Here is a 13,762-nt window from a genome sequence, read left to right on the forward strand (position 1 = left end):
TGTCGAGCATTTAATTTTTGGGCTTCCGTGGCGCAATGATTAGCGCGTTCAGCTGTTAATCGAAAGGCTGGTGGTTCGCGCCCATCCGGGAGCGGTGTTGTGAGGTCTCAGATGTAGCGTGAAAAGTCAAACTTTTTCCATAATACGTGATAACCATTTATTTTCTGAGCTTCCGTGGTTCAATGGTTAGCGCGTTCGGCTGTTAACCAATAGGTTTGTGGTTCGAGCCCACCCGGGAGCGGTGTTTTGGGATCTCAAATGAAACGTAAATAGCCAAAGTTTTTCCACAATACCTGACGATCATTTAATTTTTGGGCGTCCGTGGCGCAATGGTTAGCGCGTTCAGTTGTTAATCGAAAGGTTGGTGGTTCGAGCCCATCCGCGAGCGGTTTTGTCACGTCTCAGATGTAACGTAAAATATCAGAGTTTTTCCACAATACCTGACGAACATTTAATTTTTGGGCTTCCGTGGCGCAATGGTTAGCGCGTTCAGCTGTTAATCGAAAGGTTGGTTGTTCGAGCCCATCCGGGAGCGGTTTTGTCACGTCTCAGATGTAACGTAAAATGTCAGAGTTTTTCCACAATACCTGACGAACATTTAATTTTTGGGCATCCGTGGCGCAAAGGTTAGCGCGTTCAGCTGTTAATCGAAAGGTTGGTGGTTCGAGCACACTCGGAAGAGGTGTTGTGGGGTCTCAGATGTAGCGTAAAAAGTCAAAACATTTCCACAAAACGTGACAACCATTAAATTTCTGAGCTTCCGTGGCTCAATGGTTAGCTCGTTCGGCTGTTAACCAATAGTTTGGTGGTTCGAGCCCACCCGGGAGCGGTGTTGTGGGATCTCAAGTGTAACGTAGAAAGCCAAAGTTTTCCACAATACTTGACGACCATTAAATTTCTGAGCTTCCGTGGCTCAATGGTTAGCACGTTCGGCTGTTAACCAATAGGTTGGTGGTTATAGCCCATCCGGGAGCGGTGTTGTCACGTCTCAGATGTAACGTAAAATGTCAGAGTTTTTCCACAATACCTGACGAACATTTAATTTTTGGGCTTCCGTGGCGCAATGGTTAGCGCGTTCAGCTGTTAATCGAAAGGTTGGTGGTTCGAGCCCACCCGGAAGAGGTGTTGTGGGGTCTCAGATGTAGCGTAAAAAGTCCAAACTTTTCCACAATACGTGACAACCATTTAATTTCTGAGCTTCCGTGGCTCAATGGTTAGCTCGTTCGGCTGTTAACCAATAGGTTGGTGGTTCGAGCCCACCCGGGAGCGGTGTTGTGGGATCTCAAGTGTAACGTAGAAAGCCAAAGTTTTCCACAATACCTGACGACCATTTAATTTTTTGCTTCCGTGGCGCAATGGTTAGCGCGTTCGGCTGTTAACCAATAGGTTGGTGGTTCGAGCCCATCCGGGAGCGGTGTTGTGAGGTCTCAGATGTGACGTAAGAAGTCAAGGTTGTTCCTCAATACCTGACGAAAATTTAATTTTTGGGCTTCCGTGGCGCAATGGTTAGATGGTTCAGCTGTTAATCGAAAGGTTGGTGGTTCGAGCCCACCCGGGAGGGGTGTTATGGGGTCAGATGTAGCGTAAAAAGTCAAAACTTTTCCACAATACCCGACAACCATTAAATTTCTGAGCTTCCGTGGCTCAGAGGTTAGCGCGTTCGGCTGTTAACCAATAGGTTGGTGGTTATAGCCCATCCAGGAGCGGTGTTGTCACGTCTCAGATGTAACGTAAAATGTCAGAGTTTTTCCACAATACCTGACGAACATTTAATTTTTGGGCTTCTGTGGCGCAATGGTTAGCGCGTTCAACTGTTAATCGAAAGGTTGGTGGTTCAAGCCCATCCGGGAGCGGTGTTGTGAAGTCTCAGATGTGACGTAAAAAGTCAAGGTTGTTCCTCAATACCTGACGAAAATTTAATTTTTGGGCTTCCGTGGCGCAATGGTTAGCGCGTTCAGCTGGCTATCGAAAGGTTGGTGGTTCGAGCCCACCCGGAAGAGGTGTTGTGGGGTCTCAGATGTAGCGTAAAAAGTCAAAACGTTTCCAAAATACGTGACAACCATTTAATTTCTGAGCTTCCGTGGCTCAATGGTTAGCTCGTTCGGCTCTTAACCAATAGGTTGGTGGTTTGAGCCCACCCGGGAGCGGTGTTGTGGGATCTCAAGTGTAACGTAGAAAGCCAAAGTTTTCCACAATACCTGACGACCATTTAATTTTTTGCTTCCGTGGCGCAATGGTTAGCGCGTTCGGCTGTTAACCAATAGGTTGGTGGTTCGAGCCCATCCGGAAGCGGTGTTGTGAAGTCTCAGATGTGACGTAAAAGGTCAAGGTTGTTCCTCAATACCTGACGAAAATTTAATTTTTGGGCTTCCGTGGCGCAATGGTTAACCCGTTCAGCTGTTAATCGAAAGGTTGGTGGTTCGAGCCCACCCGGAAGAGGTGTTGTGGGGTCTCAGATGTAGCGTAAGAAGTCAAAACTTTTCCACAATAGATGACAACCTTATAATTTTTGGGCTTCCGTGGCGCAATGGTTAACGCGTTCGGCTGTTAACCAATAGGTTGGTGGTTCGAGCCCATCCGGGAGCGGTGTTGGGTGGTCTCAGATGTGACGTAAAAAGTCAAGGTTTTTCCTCAATACCTGACGAAAATTTAATTTTTGGGCTTCAGTGGCTCAATGGTCAATGCGTTCAGCTGTTAACCGAAAGGTTGGAGGTTCGAGCCCAAACGAGAGAGGTTTTGTGGGGTCTCAAATGTAGCGTAAAAAGTCAAAACTTTTCCACAATACCTGAGGACCATTTAATTTTTGGGGCTTCCGTTGCGCAATGGTTAGCGCGTTCAGCTGTTAATCGAAAGGTTGGTGGTTCGAGCCCACCCGGAAGAGGTGTTGTGGGGTCTCAGATGTAGCGTAAAAAGTCAAAACCTTTCCACAATACGTGACAACCATTTAATTTCTGAACTTCCGTGGCTCGATGGTTAGCTCGTTCGGCTTTTAACCAATAGGTTGGTGGTTCAAGCCCACCCGGGAGCGGTGTTGTGGGATCTCAAGTGTAACGTAGAAAGCCAAAGTTTTCCACAATACCTGACGACCATTTAATTTTTGGGCTTCCGTGGCGCAATGGTTTGCGCGTTCGGCTGTGAACCAATAGGTTGGTGGTTCGAGCCAATCCGGGAGCGGTGTTGTGAGGTCTCAGATGTAACGTAAAATGTCAGAGTTTTTCCACAATACCTGACGACCATTTAATTTTTGGGGCTTCCGTTGCGCAATGGTTAGCGCGTTCAGCTGTTAATCGAAAGGTTGGTGGTTCGAGCCCACCCGGAAGAGGTGTTGTGGGGTCTCAGATGTAGCGTAAAAAGTCAAAACCTTTCCACAATACGTGACAACCATTTAATTTCTGAGCTTCCGTGGCTCAATGGTTAGCGCGTTCGGCTGCTATTCAAAAGACTGGTGGTTTGAGCCCTCCCAGGAGCGGTGTTGAAACGTCTCAGATGTAACGTAGAATGTCAGAGTTTTTCCACAATACATGACGAACATTTAATTTTTGGGCTTCCGAGGCGCAATAATTAGCGCGTTCAGCTGTTAATCGAAAGGTTGGTGGTTCGAGCCCATCCGGGAGCGGTGTTGTGAGTTCTCAGATTTAGCATGAAAAGTCAAACTTTTTCCATAATACGTGATAACCATTTATTTTCTGAGCTTCCGTGACTCAATGGTTAGCTCGTTCGGCTGTTAACCAATAGGTTGGTGGTTCGAGCCCACCCGGGAGCGGTATTGTGGGATCTCAAGTGTAACGTAGAAAGCCAAAGCTTTCCACAATACCTGACGAAAATCTAATTTTTGGGCTACCGTGGCGCAATGGTCAGCGCGTTCAGCTGTTAATCGAAAGGTTGGTGGTTCGAGCCCACCCGGAAGAGGTATTGTGGGGTCTCAGATGTAGCTTAAAAAGTCAAAACTTTTCCACAATACGTGACAACCATTTAATTTCTGAGCTTCCGTGGCTCAATGATTAGCTCGTTCGGCTTTTAACCAAAAGGTTGGTGGTTCGAGCCCACCCGGGAGCGGTGTTGTGGGATCTCAAGTGTAACGTAGAAAGCCAAAGTTTTCCACAATACCTGACGACCATTTAACTTTTGGGCTTCCGTGGCGCAATGGTTAGCGCGTTCGGCTGTTAACCAATAGGTTGGTGGTTCGAGCCCATCCGCGAGCGGTGTTGTGAGGTCTCAGATGTAGCGTGAAAAGTCGTAACTTTTCAACAATACCTGACAACCATTTAATTTTTGGGCTTCCGAGGCGCAATAATTAGCGCGTTCAGCTGTTAATCGAAAGGTTGGTGGTTCGAGCCCATCCGGGAGCGGTGTTGTGAGGTTCCAGATGCGACGTAAAAAGTCAAGGTTTTTCCACAATACCTGATGAGCATTTAATTTTTGGGCTTCCGTGGCGCAATGATTAGCGCGTTCAGCTGTTAATCGAAAGGTTGGTGGTTCAGCCCATCCGGGAGCGGTGTTGTGAGGTTTCAGATTTAGCGTGAAAAGTCAAACTTTTTCCATAATACGTGATAACCATTTATTTTCTGAGCTTCCGTGGCTCAATTGGTCAGCGCGTTCAGCTGTTAACCGAAAGGTTGGTGGTTCGAGCCCAAACGAGAGAGGTTTTGTGAGGTCTCAGATGTAGCGTGAAAAGTCGTAAATTTTCAACAATACCTGACAACCATTTAATTTTTGGGCTTCCGAGGCGCAATAATTAGCGCGTTCAGCTGTTAACCGAAAGGTTGGTGGTTCGAGCCCAAACGAGAGAGGTTTTGTGGGGTCTCAGATGTAGCGTGAAAAGTCGTAACTTTTCAACAATACCTGACAACCATTTAATTTCTGAGCTTCCGTGGCTCAATGGTTAGCGCGTTCGGCTGTTAACCAATAGGTTGGTGGTTCGAGCCCATCCGGGAGCGGTGTTGTGAGGTCTCAGATGTAGCGTGAAAAGTCGTAACTTTTCAACAATACCTGACAACCATTTAATTTTTGGGCTTCCGAGGCGCAATAATTAGCGCGTTCAGCTGTTAATCGAAAGGTTGGTGGTTCGAGCCCATCCGGGAGCGGTGTTGTGAGGTTCCAGATGCGACGTAAAAAGTCAAGGTTTTTCCACAATACCTGATGAGCATTTAATTTTTGGGCTTCCGTGGCGCAATGATTAGCGCGTTCAGCTGTTAATCGAAATGTTGGTGGTTCAGCCCATCCGGGAGCGGTGTTGTGAGGTTTCAGATTTAGCGTGAAAAGTCAAACTTTTTCCATAATACGTGATAACCATTTATTTTCTGAGCTTCCGTGGCTCAATTGGTCAGCGCGTTCAGCTGTTAACCGAAAGGTTGGTGGTTCGAGCCCAAACGAGAGAGGTTTTGTGAGGTCTCAGATGTAGCGTGAAAAGTCGTAAATTTTCAACAATACCTGACAACCATTTAATTTTTGGGCTTCCGAGGCGCAATAATTAGCGCGTTCAGCTGTTAACCGAAAGGTTGGTGGTTCGAGCCCAAACGAGAGAGGTTTTGTGGGGTCTCAGATGTAGCGTGAAAAGTCGTAACTTTTCAACAATACCTGACAACCATTTAATTTCTGAGCTTCCGTGGCTCAATGGTTAGCTCGTTCGGCTTTTAACCAATAGGTTGGTGGTTCGAGCCCACCCGGGAGCGGTATTGTGGGATCTCAAGTGTAACGTAGAAAGCCAAAGTTTTCCACAATACCTGACGACCATTTAATTTTTGGGCTTCCGTGGCGCAATTGTTAGCGCGTCCGGCTGTTAACCAATAGGTTGGTGGTTCGAGCCCATCCGGGAGCGATGTTGTGAGGTCTCAGATGTGACGTAAAAAGTCAAGGTTTTTCCACAATACCTGATGAGCATTTAATTTTTGGGCTTCCGTGGCGCAATGATTAGCGCGTTCAGCTGTTAATCGAAAGGTTGGTGGTTCAGCCCATCCGGGAGCGGTGTTGTGAGGTTTCAGATTTAGCGTGAAAAGTCAAACTTTTTCCATAATACGTGATAACCATTTATTTTCTGAGCTTCCGTGGCTCTATTGGTCAGCGCGTTCAGCTGTTAACCGAAAGGTTGGTGGTTCGAGCCCAAACGAGAGAGGTTTTGTGAGGTCTCAGATGTAGCGTGAAAAGTCGTAAATTTTCAACAATACCTGACAACCATTTAATTTTTGGGCTTCCGAGGCGCAATAATTAGCGCGTTCAGCTGTTAACCGAAAGGTTGGTGGTTCGAGCCCAAACGAGAGAGGTTTTGTGGGGTCTCAGATGTAGCGTGAAAAGTCGTAACTTTTCAACAATACCTGACAACCATTTAATTTCTGAGCTTCCGTGGCTCAATGGTTAGCGCGTTCGGCTGTTAACCAATAGGTTGGTGGTTCGAGCCCATCCGGGAGCGGTGTTGTGAGGTCTCAGATGTAGCGTGAAAAGTCGTAACTTTTCAACAATGCCTGACAACCATTTAATTTTTGGGCTTCCGAGGCGCAATAATTAGCGCGTTCAGCTGTTAATCGAAAGGTTGGTGGTTCGAGCCCATCCGGGAGCGGTGTTGTGAGGTTCCAGATGCGACGTAAAAAGTCAAGGTTTTTCCACAATACCTGATGAGCATTTAATTTTTGGGCTTCCGTGGCGCAATGATTAGCGCGTTCAGCTGTTAATCGAAATGTTGGTGGTTCAGCCCATCCGGGAGCGGTGTTGTGAGGTTTCAGATTTAGCGTGAAAAGTCAAACTTTTTCCATAATACGTGATAACCATTTATTTTCTGAGCTTCCGTGGCTCAATTGGTCAGCGCGTTCAGCTGTTAACCGAAAGGTTGGTGGTTCGAGCCCAAACGAGAGAGGTTTTGTGAGGTCTCAGATGTAGCGTGAAAAGTCGTAAATTTTCAACAATACCTGACAACCATTTAATTTTTGGGCTTCCGAGGCGCAATAATTAGCGCGTTCAGCTGTTAACCGAAAGGTTGGTGGTTCGAGCCCAAACGAGAGAGGTTTTGTGGGGTCTCAGATGTAGCGTGAAAAGTCGTAACTTTTCAACAATACCTGACAACCATTTAATTTCTGAGCTTCCGTGGCTCAATGGTTAGCGCGTTCGGCTGTTAACCAATAGGTTGGTGGTTCGAGCCCATCCGGGAGCGGTGTTGTGAGGCCTCAGATGTAACGTAAAATGTCTGAGTTTTTCCACAATACCTGACGACCATTTAATTTTTGGGCTTCCGTGGCGCAATGGTAAGCGCATTCAGCTGTTAAACGAAAGGTTGGTGGTTCGAGCCCACCCGGGAGAGGTGTTGTGGGGTCTCAGATGTTGCGTAAAAAGTCAAAACTTTTCCACAATACATGACGAACATTTAATTTTTGGGCTTCCGAGGCGCAATAATTAGCGCGTTCAGCTGTTAATCGAAAGGTTGGTGGTTCGAGCCCATCCGGGAGCGGTGATGTGAGGTCCCAGATGTGACATAAAAAGTCAAGGTTTTTCCACAATACCTGATGAGCATTAAATTTTTGAACTTCCGTGGCGCAATGATTAGCGCGTTCAGCTGTTAATCGAAAGGTTGGTGGTTCGAGCCCATGCGGGAGCGGTGTTGTGAGTTCGCAGATTTAGCATGAAAAGTCAAACTTTTTCCATAATACGTGATAACCATTTATTTTCTGAGCTTCCGTGACTCAATGGTTAGCTCGTTCGGCTTTTAACCAATAGGTTGGTGGTTCGAGCCCACCCGGGAGCGGTATTGTGGGATCTCAAGTGTAACGTAGAAAGCCAAAGTTTTCCACAATACCTGACGACCATTTAATTTTTGGGCTTCCGTGGCGCAATGGTTAGCGCGTCCGGCTGTTAACCAATAGGTTGGTGGTTCGAGCCCATCCGGGAGCGATGTTGTGAGGTCTCAGATGTGACGTAAAAAGTCAAGGTTTTTCCTCAATACCTGACGAAAATCTAATTTTTGGGATTCCGTGGCGCAATGGTTAGCGCGTTCAGCTGTTAATCGAAAGGTTGGTGGTTCGAGCCCACCCGGGAGAGGTGTTGTGGGGTCTCAGATGTAGCGTAAAAAGTCAAAACGTTTCCACAATACCCGACAAAAATTAAATTTCTGAGCTTCCGTGGCCTAATGGTTAGCGCGTTCGGCTTTTAACCGATAGGTTGGTGGTTCGAGCCCATCCGGGAGCGGTTTTGTCACGTCTCAGATGTAACGTAAAATGTCAGAGTTTTTCCACAATACCTGACGAATATTTAATTTTTGGGCTTCCGTGGCGCAAAGGTTAGCGCGTTCAGCTGTTAATCGAAAGGTTGGCTGTTCGAGCCCACCCGGAAGAGGTGTTGTGGGGTCTCAGATGTAGCGTAAAAAGTCAAAACTTTTCCACAATACGTGACAACCATTTAATTTCTGAGCTTCCGTGGCTCAATGGTTAGCTCGTTCGGCTGTTAACCAATAGTTTGGTGGTTCGAGCCCACCCGGGAGCGGTGTTGTGGGATCTCAAGTGTAACGTAGAAAGCCAAAGTTTTCCACAATACCCGACAACCATTAAATTTCTGAGCTTCCGTGGCTCAATGGTTAGCGCGTACGGCTGTTAACCAAAAGGTTGGTGGTTCGAGCCCATCCGGGAGCGGTGTTGTGAGGTCTCAGATGTAGCGTGAAAAGTCAAAATTTTTCCAAAATACGTGATAACCATTTATTTTCTGAGCTTCCGTGGTTCAATGGTTAGCGCGTTCGGCTGTTAACCAATAGGTTTGTGGTTCGAGCCCACCCGGGAGCGGTGTTTTGGGATCTCAAATGAAACGTAAATAGCCAAAGTTATTCCACAATACCTGACGACCATTTAATTTTTGGGCTTCAGTGGCTCAATGGTTAGCGCGTTCAGTTGTTAATCGAAAGGTTGGTGGTTCGAGCCCAAACGAGAGAGGTTTGTGGGTTCTCAGATGTACCGTGAAAAGTCGTAACTTTTCAACAATACCTGACAACCATTTAATTTCTAATCTTCCGTGACTCAATGGTTAGCGTGTTCGCCTGTTAACCAATAGGTTGGTGGTTCGAGCCCATCCGGGAGCGGTTTTGTCACGTCTCAGATGTAACGTAAAATGTCAGAGTTAATCCACAATACCTGACGAACATTTAACTTTTGGGCTTCCGTGGCGCAATGGTTAGCTCGTTCGGCTGTTAACCAATAGTTTGGTGGTTCGAGCCCACCCGGGAGCGGTGTTGTGGGATCTCAAGTGTAACGTAGAAAGCCAAAGTTTTCCACAATACCTGACGACCATTTAATTTTTGGGCTTCCGTGGCGCAATGGTTAGCGCGTTCAGCTGTTAATCGAAAGGTTGGTGGTTCGAGCCCACCCGGGAGAGGTTTTATGGGGTCTCAGATGTAGCGTAAAAAGTCAAAACTTTTCCACAATACCCGACAACCATTAAATTTCTGAGCTTCCGTGGCTCAATGGTTAGCGCGTGCGGCTGTTAACCAAAAGGTTGGTGGTTCGAGCCCATCCGGGAGCGGTGTTGTCACGTCTCAGATGTAACGTAAAATGTCAGAGTTTTTCCACAATACCTGTCGAGCATTTAATTTTTGGGCTTCCGTGGCGCAATGATTAGCGCGTTCAGCTGTTAATCGAAAGGCTGGTGGTTCGCGCCCATCCGGGAGCGGTGTTGTGAGGTCTCAGATGTAGCGTGAAAAGTCAAACTTTTTCCATAATACGTGATAACCATTTATTTTCTGAGCTTCCGTGGTTCAATGGTTAGCACGTTCGGCTGTTAACCAATAGGTTTGTGGTTCGAGCCCTCCTGGGAGCGGTGTTTTGGGATATCAAATGAAACGTAAATAGCCAAAGTTTTTCCACAATACCTGACGATCATTTAATTTTTGGGCGTCCGTGGCGCAATGGTTAGCGCGTTCAGTTGTTAATCGAAAGGTTGGTGGTTCGAGCCCATCCGGGAGCGGTTTTGTCACTTCTCAGATGTAACGTAAAATATCAGAGTTTTTCCACAATACCTGACGAACATTTAATTTTTGGGCTTCCGTGGCGCAATGGTTAGCGCGTTCAGCTGTTAATCGAAAGGTTGGTTGTTCGAGCCCATCCGGGAGCGGTTTTGTCACGTCTCAGATGTAACGTAAAATGTCAGAGTTTTTCCACAATACCTGACGAACATTTAATTTTTGGGCTTCCGTGGCGCAAAGGTTAGCGCGTTCAGCTGTTAATCGAAAGGTTGGTGGTTCGAGCACACTCGGAAGAGGTGTTGTGGGGTCTCAGATGTAGCGTAAAAAGTCAAAACATTTCCACAAAACGTGACAACCATTAAATTTCTGAGCTTCCGTGGCTCAATGGTTAGCTCGTTCGGCTGTTAACCAATAGTTTGGTGGTTCGAGCCCACCCGGGAGCGGTGTTGTGGGATCTCAAGTGTAACGTAGAAAGCCAAAGTTTTCCACAATACTTGACGACCATTAAATTTCTGAGCTTCCGTGGCTTAATGGTTAGCGCGTTCGGCTGGTGACCAATAGGTTGGTGGTTCGAGCCCATCCGGGAGCGGTTTTGTCACGTCTCAGATGTAACGTAAAATGTCAGAGTTGTTCCACAATACCTGACGAACATTTAATTTTTGGGCTTCCGTGGCGCAAAGGTTAGCGCGTTCAACTGTTAATCGAAAGGTTGGTGGTTCGAGCCCACCCGGAAGAGGTGTTGTGGGGTCTCAGATGTAGCGTAAAAAGTCAAAACTTTTCCACAATACGTGACAACCATTTAATTTCTGAGCTTCCGTGGCTCAATGGTTAGCTCGTTCGGCTGTTAACCAATAGTTTGGTGGTTCGAGCCCACCCGGGAGCGGTGTTGTGGGATCTCAAGTGTAACGTAGAAAGCCAAAGTTTTCCACAATACCTGACGACCATTTAATTTTTGGGCTTCCGTGGCGCAATGGTTAGCGCGTTCAGCTGTTAATCGAAAGGTTGGTGGTTCGAGCCCACCCGGGAGAGGTTTTATGGGGTCTCAGATGTAGCGTAAAAAGTCAAAACTTTTCCACAATACCCGACAACCATTAAATTTCTGAGCTTCCGTGGCGCAATGAGTAGCGCGTTCAGCTGTTAATCGAAAGGCTGGTGGTTCGAGCCCATCCGGGAGCGGTGTTGTGAGGTCTCAGATGTAGCGTGAAAAGTCAAACTTTTTCCATAATACGTGATAACCATTTATTTTCTGAGCTTCCGTGGTTCAATGGTTAGCGCGTTCGGCTGTTAACCAATAGGTTTGTGGTTCGAGCCCACCCGGGAGCGGTGTTTTGGGATCTCAAATGAAACGTAAATAGCCAAAGTTTTTCCACAAAACCTGACGACCATTTAATTTTTGGGCTTCCGTGGCCCAATGGTTAGCGCGTTCAGCTGTTAATCGAAAGGTTGGTGGTTCGAGCCCACCCGGGAGAGGTGTTGTGGGGTCTCAGATGTAGCGTAAAAATCAAAACTTTTCCACAATACCCGACAACCATTAAATTTCTGAGCTTCCGTGGCTTAATGGTTAGCGCGTTCGGCTGTTAACCGATAGGTTGGTGGTTCGAGCCCATCCGGGAGCGGTTTTGTCACGTCTCAAATGTAACGTAAAATGTCAGAGTTTTTCCACAATACCTGACGAACATTTAATTTTTGGGCTTCCGTGGCGCAATGGTTAGCGCGTTCAGTTGTTAATCGAAAGGTTGGTGGTTCGAGCCCATCCGGGAGCGGTTTTGTCACGTCTCAGATGTAACGGAAAATGTCAGAGTTTTTCCACAATACCTGACGTACATTTAATTTTTGGGCTTCCGTGGCGCAATGGTTAGCGCGTTCAGCTGTTAATCGAAAGGTTGGTGGTTCGAGCCCACCCGGCAGCGGTGCTGTGAGGTCTCAGATGTAACGTAAAATGTCAAAACTTTTCCACAATACCCGAAAACCATTAAATTTCTGAGCTTCTGTGGCTCAATGGTTAGCGCGTTCGGCTGTTAACCAAAAGGTTGGTGGTTCGAGCCCATCATGGAGCGGTGTTGTCACGTCTCAGATGTAACGTAAAATGTCAGAGTTTTTCCACAATACCTGACGACCATTTATCTTTTTGGGCTTCCGTGGCGCAATGGTTAGAGCGTTCGGCTGTTAACCGAAAGATTGGTGGTTCGAGCCCACCCGGGAGAGGTGTTGTAGGGTCTCAGATGTAACGTAAAAAGTCAAAACTTTTCCACAATACGTGACAACCATTTATTTTCTGAGCTTCCGTGGCTCAATGGTTAGTGCGTTCGGCTGTTAACCAATAGGTTTGTGGTTCGAGCCCACCCGGGAGCGGTGTTTTGGGATCTCAAATGAAACGTAAATAGCCAAAGTTTTTCCTTAATACCTGACGAAAATTTAATTTTTGGGCTTCAGTGGCTCAATGGTCAGCGCGTTCAGCTGTTAACCGAAAGGTTGGTGGTTCGAGCCCACCCGGGAGCGGTGTTGTGGGGTCTCAAATGTAGCGTAAAAAGTCACAACTTTTCCACAATACCTGACGATCATTTAATTTCTGAGCTTCCGTGGCGCAATGGTTAGCGCGTTCAGCTTTTAACCGAAAGGTTGGTGGTTCGAGCCCACCCGGGAGCGGTGTTTTGGGGTCTCAGATGTAACGTAAAAAGTCAGAGTTTTTAAACAATACCTGACAAACATTTAATTTCAGAACTTCCGTGGCGCAATGGTTAGCGCGTTCAGCTGTTAACCGAAAGGTTGGTGACTATAGCCCATCAGGGAGCGGTGTTGTGAGGTCTCAGATGTATCGTAAAAAGTCAAAGTTTTTCAACAATGCCTGACGACCATTTAATTTTTAGGCTTCCGTGGCGCGATGGTTAGCGCGTTCGGCTTTTAACCGAAAGTTTGGTGGTTCGAGCCCATCCGGGAGCGGTGTTGTGAGGTCTCAGATGTAACGTAAAAAGTCAGAGTTTTTAAAACAGTACCTGACAAACATTTAATTTCAGAGCTTCCGTGGCGCAATGGTTAGCGCGTTCAGCTGTTAACTGAAAGGTTTGTGGTTCGAGCCCACCCGGGAGCGGTGTTGTGGTGTCCCAGATGTAGCGTAAAAGTCACAACTTTTCCACAATACCTGACGATCATTTAATTTTTTGGCTTCCGTGGCACAATGGTTTGCGCGTTCAGCTGTTAACCGAAAGGTTGGAGGTTCGAGCCCACCCGGGAGCGGTGTTGTGAAATCTCAGATGTAACGTAAAAAGTCACAGTTTTTCCACAATACCTGACGACCATTTAATTTTCAGGCTTCCGTGGCGCGATGGTCAGCGCGTTCGGCTTTTAACCGAAAGGTTGGTGGTTCGAGCCCATCCGGGAGCGGTGTTGTGGGGTCTCAGATGTAGCGTAAAAAGTCAGAGTTTTTAAACAATACCTGACAAACATTTAATTTCAGAACTTCCGTGGCGCAATGGTTAGCGCGTTCAGCTGTTAACCGAAAGGTTGGTGGTTCGAGCTCACCCGCGAGCGGTGTTAAGGTGTCTCAGACGTAGCGTAAAAAGTCATTATTTTTCCAAAATACCTGATGACCATTTAATTTTTTGGCTACCTTGGCGCGATGGTTAGCGCGTTCGGCTGTTAACCGAAAGGTTTGTGGCTAAAGCCCACCCAGGAGTGGTGTTGAGAGGTCTCAGATGTAACGTAAAAAGTCAGAGTTTTTCCGCAATACCTGACGAAAATTTAATTTTTGGGCTTCAGTGGCTCAATGGTCAGCGCGTTCAGCTGTTAACCGAAAGGTTGATGGTTCGAGCCCAAACGAGAGAGGTTTGTGGAGTC

The 13,762-nt window shown here is 46.9% G+C and overlaps 2 non-coding genes across 2 annotated transcripts; both read left to right on the top strand.

Annotated features, from left to right (window-relative positions):
- The first annotated feature begins 1,927 nt into the window (after positions 1-1,927).
- TRNAA-GGC (transfer RNA alanine (anticodon GGC)) lies at positions 1,928-2,000 on the top strand. Its single transcript has one exon. It is a non-coding gene; the product is annotated as a tRNA-Ala (tRNA).
- A 10,501-nt stretch (positions 2,001-12,501) lies between these two features.
- On the top strand, positions 12,502-12,574 carry TRNAK-UUU (transfer RNA lysine (anticodon UUU)). The gene has a single exon. It is a non-coding gene; the product is annotated as a tRNA-Lys (tRNA).
- The last annotated feature ends 1,188 nt before the right edge of the window (positions 12,575-13,762 follow it).

The sequence above is a fragment of the Phalangium opilio genome, unplaced genomic scaffold, assembly GCF_054372755.1.
Source record: "Phalangium opilio isolate 3A_F unplaced genomic scaffold, DU_Popi_V2 ptg000390l_1, whole genome shotgun sequence".
NCBI classification, from domain to species: domain Eukaryota; kingdom Metazoa; phylum Arthropoda; class Arachnida; order Opiliones; family Phalangiidae; genus Phalangium; species Phalangium opilio.